General features: G+C 41.7%; 2 long non-coding RNA genes across 2 annotated transcripts in view; both read right to left on the bottom strand.

The window, feature by feature from the left end:
* Positions 1-2,760: 2,760 nt before the first annotated feature.
* Positions 2,761-4,250, bottom strand: LOC127000097 (uncharacterized). Its single transcript, XR_007753779.1, has 2 exons — positions 4,037-4,250; positions 2,761-3,870 (listed from the first exon to the last, which is right to left on the bottom strand). It is a non-coding gene; the product is annotated as an uncharacterized LOC127000097 (long non-coding RNA).
* Positions 4,251-6,060: 1,810 nt separating this feature from the next.
* The window catches only part of LOC127000098 (uncharacterized), a 76,234-nt gene continuing 74,794 nt past the window's right edge, over positions 6,061-7,500 (bottom strand). The window contains exon 3 of the long non-coding RNA XR_007753780.1: positions 6,061-6,574. This is a non-coding gene — a long non-coding RNA (uncharacterized LOC127000098). The remainder of the gene's footprint in view (positions 6,575-7,500) is intronic.

The raw sequence follows: 7,500 nt of genomic DNA on the forward strand, positions 1-7,500 counted from the left end.
AGAGAAGCAATATGGCGGCGGAATTTATGAGGTAGAAGTCTGTCAGTAAGAGGAGGGGAATTGATGAGACGAAGAACCTTAGACTCTACTCTGTCCAAAAGAGCTGTGTGTGTGTGTGTGTGTGTGTGTGTGTGTGTGTGTGTGTGTGTGTGTGTGTGTGTGTGTGTGTGTGTGTGTGTGTGGAGCCCTCCAACAAATGAGATGCATACTCCATACGAGATGGGACAAGGCCCCTGTATATGGATATTATCTGGGAGGGGGAAAAGAACTTGCGGAGACGATACACAACGCCCAACCTCGAGAAAGCTGATTTAGAACGAAGAATATGCAGGCAGCAGGTATGCAGGCAGACAGGCAGGCAGGCAAGCAGGCAAGCAGGCAGGCAAGCAGGCAGGCAAGCAAGTAGAGAATACATTAGATTATTTTCTTCCTCAGCTTCGTATCGGGTACTACGGTGGGCAAACCAAGGGACAGTCGGACATTGTTCTTTGTCTTCATCCTTGTGCCTTCAGCATCGGATGCAAGTTGGACTTGGTGTGTCTTGTGAACAAGTGGCGCCCATAACGCTTCCATCGGGGCTAGGGGATACCTGCCACTGCGTCTTGTCCACATTATATATATATATATATATATATATATATATATATATATATATATATATATATATATATATATATATATATATATATATATATATATATATATATATATATATATATATATATATATATATATATATATATATATATATATATATATATATATATATATATATATATATATATATATATATATATATATATATATATATATATATATATATATATATATATATATATATATATATATATATATATATATATATATATATATATATATATATATATATATATATATATATATATATATATATATATATATATATATATATATATATATATATATATATATATATATATATATATATATATATATATATATATGTATATTTTTGTGTACCGGCTGGTTGTCGTCATTGTTCCATGATGCTATGAACTGCTCTCGTGTCAAATAAATGTTAAAATATTTATGTGAAATTTTATCCCCCTCACCTCCCCTCAACCTCCCCTGTAAGCATATGGAGTGTCCTGCATGGAAACTTATTAATGATACTTTCTCGTTTCTTCAAAGTATATAAAAGAGTTAGCTTAAATAAGAATAATTTATGCAAAGTATGTCTCAACAGGTGATTGATTCTGTAATATATGTTACTTAGCGTTTACCTTCCTCTAGAGTTCAGAATAAACGCTGAGTTTTGCTGTTGAAATGCAGTCGACGACAGGAAACTTCGCATATTCTGTCAGCTCGTATTTTTTAATTCCTATATAATTCGCTCGTAATGCACATCATCATCATCATTATCAACAACAGCAGTAGCAGCAGCGTCTGCAGCAGCAGCAGCAGCAGCAGCAACAGCAGCAGCAGCAATAATACCACCTCAGTCATCAGTGTTGAGAGTGTCCAGAGCACGTATGGTGGCAGTTTTTTCCCTAACTTACACATTCATAACATCGTTGTCTGCTTCATCCTCGACTTATTTGGTTCCGTTTTCCATCATTCGGTAAGCATTCTCTCTACCAAACAATGCGCACATGTCTGCTCTCTTGTCTGTATACTTACACTCTTCCTCATCCACATACTTTTTTCTTAGCGATTGTCAGATGATTCCCATGGTTATTTTGTCTCTTGAGGCTCTGATCTTCTCAAATGGGGAGGGTGTGGCCGAGTGGTCAGCGTGCGGGCGTGGTGGGCCCTTGGACCTAGGTTCGAGTCCTTCTGAAACACGCTGATTTTTCCAACCATCGCCAAGTGTCCGAGGAGTACCCACATGCTGCCCAGATCTTCAATCAACTTTAACTTCAGCGATTTCGGTCAAGAGGAGCACCGGGGGGCAGCGTGGGCCAAGCAAGAGTCATTCATCACGGCAGCCACTATAAATAAATTCGGCTGCGCCACTAACGGGCTGGGGTCGTCCAAGAGGCTTCTCACGGCACCCTACCGGCGCTATGAGCATCACCTAAAATATAATATATGTTATATAACTGTCACTCAAAGTTGCCCCATCCCTTCCCATTTCTCTCACAAACAACCAATCTCTCTCTCTCTCTCTCTCTCTCTCTCTCTCTCTCTCTCTCTCTCTCTCTCTCACACAAAAAAAAAACAAAAAAATAAAACACTTGACGTAGAACAAACTGTCTTGATAGAGTCAACCATGTGTAACATTGTCTTGTCACAATAATTATTATTAGCATCACCAAGGAACATTCCCCGGGGAGGCTCATGGAATGTACGTGCGTTTCTTTAGCCTCCATTGCTTTTATTTCTCACAATTACAACCGCCACCATTCAGTAAGTGTGTCACTTACCCACATAGTTGGTGTACACTGGTGAGGTCATCAAACCTTTGTTGTCTCTTGAAAATTGTTGTTATTGTTCACGATTGTGTCCCGTGACTCTCAGAAGGCAGTTATTACCAACAACATTGAGTTCGCTTTGCTTTGAGTTTATAACACCATGAAACTGGTCAGTCTTTTGGAGTTTTTCTGAGCTTGACGATATTGTTGTGAATCCTGTTGTTGCTGTAAAGATTCATCCACTCATTAATCAAACCATGGATCTCATCCCGATTGTTTAAACGTTATTTTTAAGTCATCAAAGTTTTAAAGGCTTTTGCTCAACAATAAGATTTTTTGAGGGATTACAAATCAAAGAAATGGCTACTAAACGAAGGTAAAAATATATTTTCTTTTGTCTATACAATACAATATACAAATATACAATACAATATAAAGTATACAAATTGGTCATCAATTTATTCAATCATTACAACTCTACAGTTAAATACATCACGTCACTAAGGAGTGACAGTGAAAGTGACACAAATGTTTTAGCATTGTCTGTTTTGCTTTCTCTATGCTGGCGTAATGCTCTGGTCGGCTACGTTGTCGGGTGCGTGTGGTCATCCTCAGGCCGCTGATGCTTCATAGCGACGTCAGTTTTTCCTTGCTGCTTGTCTCATTCTGTCCTCCATTGATTCAGTCGAAGTCATAACCAAGGGAAGGGCTGCGAGACAGCATGTGGATGATTTTGGTTAGTGAAGAAAACTCAGCCATCCTTGATTTTTTTTATTTTTGGAAGTCACTATGTATCCAAGTCAGCTTCGTCCGTGGGCTGGTCACTAGGCCACCGCCTTCCATCTAATTTGTTGAAGTGGAGTGGCAAGAAGCTCACGTAGAAAAACTTCAGAAAGCTGTACAACATGTGCAGAGTAGAAGGAAGAGGATTGATAGTACTGATCAGAGAGAATAAAATAGTTATAAAAGAAAACAAAGAATGTAGAAACATAAAAAAAGGTGTATGGCCGAGAAGCTACTCCGAGTCTTTGGTGACGACGATGATGTAAAGGAACGAGGGAGAGATGTCGTGGATGACGAGGTGAGTGAGGGAGGCACCGGTTTGCAATACACCAGGCTCTCATGGCTGGGGGCCGCGGTTGGGATACGTGAGGAAATCAATGCGTAAATGAGGTTGAAAACGAAGATGTCGGGGGATGGATCGAATGTGCTGCAGGAAATTTTGGGAGCTGGAGTAAGGATGGAGTGGAAGGATGTTCATGAGTGAGATGGAAGGAGGGGAGGATAAGTCCGGGATGGAGGGAGCGTTGTTACAGGTAAGTGATGGACTCGGGGTGAATGGTATGCTTTAGAGTCTCCAGCGTCGTCGAATATTGCGGAGGCACTTTATGTCCGGCCTGCATATGCCACGGTTGTCCATTCGGTGACACAGGCTGCTGCACGCCATCATATGGGTCTGTGAGAACTTCTGAGCGTCCTGAAACACAAATCATCTTCTTTAGTGTGTCTCCTCTACACACACACACACACACACACACACACACACACACTTTGAATAGTAACAATCAGGTATGACAATGCTAATTCAGTAAAAAAAAAGCGATATATTGACAATATTGTAACACTTCGAATATATTACTCACGATTCGGCCCGCCACAGCCATCACCAGCACCGCCAGGGTAAGAGTGAACACCAGGAATGGCCAGCGCATCGTTACTTGAACTTGTTCGGTGTGCGAGGAAGGAAGGAGCGAAAGACTATCTGCCTTGAGCTCGGTGTCGCTGTCTATCAACTGCTCCTTGTCGTGATGTATCTTGCAGGGAGGCGTGAGTGGGACTATGGGTGTTGTGGGGGTAGTGAACAGAGTCAGGGGAGTAGCGCGTGGCTTGCCTAATATACCGCCTCCACTGGCCCGTCGAATTCAAGGTCACGGGACTCCCCTAAGTACTAAATTCCCATCTTCCTCGGGTAAATTCCCGAACTTGAGTGTCTGTCTCATGTCACACAATGTGGGAGATGCATTGATAGTTACAATATGTGTGCATGTACATGTAGATGTGTGTGTGTGTGTGTGTGTGTGTGTGTGTGTGTGTGTGTGTGTGTGTGTGTGTGTGTGTGTGTGTGTGTGTGTGCACGACATTGTGTAACAGAAGGATGAAGGCAGTGGCCGAATAATCATCAGTCATACAATTAGCCATTAAAATAGAATAAAAACGTACCGTAGAGGTCATCTCATTGTTGGCCTTATCAATCTCTTTTGCTGTTAGCGTAACGAGAGGTGATTTATAGTAATTCGGAACTTTGAAAATTTAGATTAACTCTCTGTGTTTTACCTTCAGAAAACTACTATATGAATAAAATGGAGGCAAGTTGAACATAAATATATTAATTATGTGGAAAAATAATGTTAGTTTGCGTAAGAAACTTATTAATTTGACAATTATAGTAGTCTGAACTCTAGATGTGTATCCACATGTACATGTCCATATATGTATGTGTAACTTGAAATATTTTAGTTGATAGATACCTAATAAATGATGTTTAGAATACGAGTCTAATATAGGAGCGAAGTATTTTAATTAATTAACATTGTTTACGTTGTGCAGGAAAGTAAACACAGTTGAAATATCTATCGGTCACTCCAAGGATCGACAGTAGGAAACGAGCATTGTGTGACCTCATCGGCGGTGAAACATTAGGAAGGAAATAAATCTTGCTTCGTAATGCCGTCATTCTCACCGTCACCATAAATATTTTTCGTCACTTCACGTCAGGGCTCCCATCTAACCCGTTTAATGCAGTTTGTTTATTCGTCTGTCAGCTATTTGTCTATTCCTCTTAACAGTCATATTTTCTTAGTGAGTGAAACAACACACGAACACATTCAGGCACAGGGAAAGGGATACAATGAAAGGTGTTTCTGAGGTTAGGAAGAAAAATGGAAAAGGTGATGATAAAAAGTAGGTAAAGTTAACTGCAGTGATGAGTGGGCATGATGATGATGATGATGATGATGATGATGATGATGAGGAGGAGGAGGAGGAGGAGGAGGAGGAGGAGGAGGAGGAGGAGGAGGAGGAGGTGGAAAAGGAGGAGTAGGAGGAGGAGAAGGAGGAGGAGGAGGAGGGGGGGGAGGAGGAAGGAAGAATGGAAGAATGGGAAGAAGATGAGGAATCGGATGTGGCGGAAAATTAATTAATGATAATAAGTGAGGAGCAGAAGGATGAAGAAGAAACAAGGAGTGACAGGACAGGTAAAATGAGGAGACTTTATTAAGGAAATGAAGGAAGAGAAAACAAATGAAGTCCACTTTAGGAAGGAAACTGATGAGGAGAGAGGGAAAGAATCGGCGGTAGTGGTGGGTTTGGTTAAATTAGGTCACCAAAAGTACAGAGTTTTGGTGGTGCGCAACCTGTAAGAGAACATCATGGTGTTGTGTGTCATTATATTGCTTTTTGGGTCTTTGTATTAGTGGATATTGTTTTTTATGTTAAGAAGCAAACCCATAAACATTCATGCTCTCGTAAACTCTGCTGAACTGATAAGGTTTTCTTGTTTCTGCCCTCCATTTACAGTGTTGTTACGTGTGTTTGGAGAGTGTCTGTACTATGAGGGAGAGCCAGAGAGAAAAGGAAGAAAGGAAAAAAAGGCAATTTGACTGGAGAACTTTACTTTTATTTCCTCTCTATACTTCAGATTCCAGTTGTTAATAATATTGACATGTACCTTGCATCAACGGCCTACATTAGGTTCGTCTTCATCCTTATTGGTTGGGAAGTGGGTCTTGCCACTTGATAAATCGGAGGGAGGTCAGCCATGCAATTTTTTTTCGACGTCTTTCCATTTCATGTGGATTTATTCGAGCAGAATAACGTCGTTGCCTCTCTCTTAGGGCTGGACGAGTCTCTGGCGAAGTCATGAATTGTAGACAACCGCCACGCCGCCATCATGAAACGTGAAGGCCAAGTGGGTCTTGGGTGATTGTCGTGTCTTCTCCTTGGAAGGGTTCAGGGTACGGAGGCGTCGTAAGAGTCCCGTCTACCCCTCGGGCAGCACAGCTGAAGATCCGTCTACACTTGGTCCCCACCAGCCTGTAGCAGGGGCGGCAGGGGGCCACAAATATGAATTTCGCCGGCGTTTCTTCTAAGGGTCCCACTGGCCGTGACAGCGGCTTTGCGTCCTGTCAAAAATAAGGAGCTTGGTAGTATGGTTGGCGTGAAGGCGTGACAGGCAGCCTTCATAAAAAGCCAACAGTGCAACAATTGATATGATATATACGATAAACCATATAACACTAGATACAACATATGCATTAGATGATTTTTAATGTAACAAAAAATCAACTGCAAAAAGAAGAAGAAATATTTAGCTAACATGTTTACACAGTGTGTGCTGCGTAGTAAATAGAAAACTAGTGTGTTTTATTAAATATGCCTTTCTTTGCTTGTTGCAGGGCCCCACGTCATGCGAGTGAGTCAAGAACGGCACGCTGGAACAGTAAGTACTTATACATAACTTTGGGCTTGAGTGTGTGTGTATGTGTGTGTGTGTGTGTGTGTGTGTGTTAGGCAGGTAAGTGCGTGAGGAAGCTGTTAGTGAGTTACAAGGCTATTCATAGGGATCGAGTGAACACGTACGACACACAACGTACTGATAACAGCACTCAAGCAAAGCAACCCCTTATGCAAGAGTTAACCAGCATCTTCACTCTTTCATCCCTCACGCTGGTAAACTCTGGAACAATCTTCCTTCATCTGTATTTCCTCCTGCCTACGACTTGAACTCTTTCAAGAGGAGGGTATCAGGACACCTCTCCTCCCGAAAAAGACCTCTCTTTCGGCCACCTCTTTTGATTCTTTTTATAGGAGCAGCGAGTAGCGGGCTTTTTTTTATTATTGTTTCCTTTTTTTGTGCCCTTGAACTGTCTCCTTTGTTGTAAAAAAAAATAACTAACCAATGGGGAACATACGCTATGGGGCTCGTCGCTTCACTCACTCGCCGTCCATACTCCTGGAGGCCCCCCCCGAACAAGCTCCCATGCAGTTGCCCTGTCCATCCCAAGTGCCTCCCGCAGGATCGGCTGACTTGCCCCAGCCATGAGTTACG

Source organism: Eriocheir sinensis, chromosome 17 (genome assembly GCF_024679095.1).
Source record: "Eriocheir sinensis breed Jianghai 21 chromosome 17, ASM2467909v1, whole genome shotgun sequence".
Taxonomy (NCBI): domain Eukaryota; kingdom Metazoa; phylum Arthropoda; class Malacostraca; order Decapoda; family Varunidae; genus Eriocheir; species Eriocheir sinensis.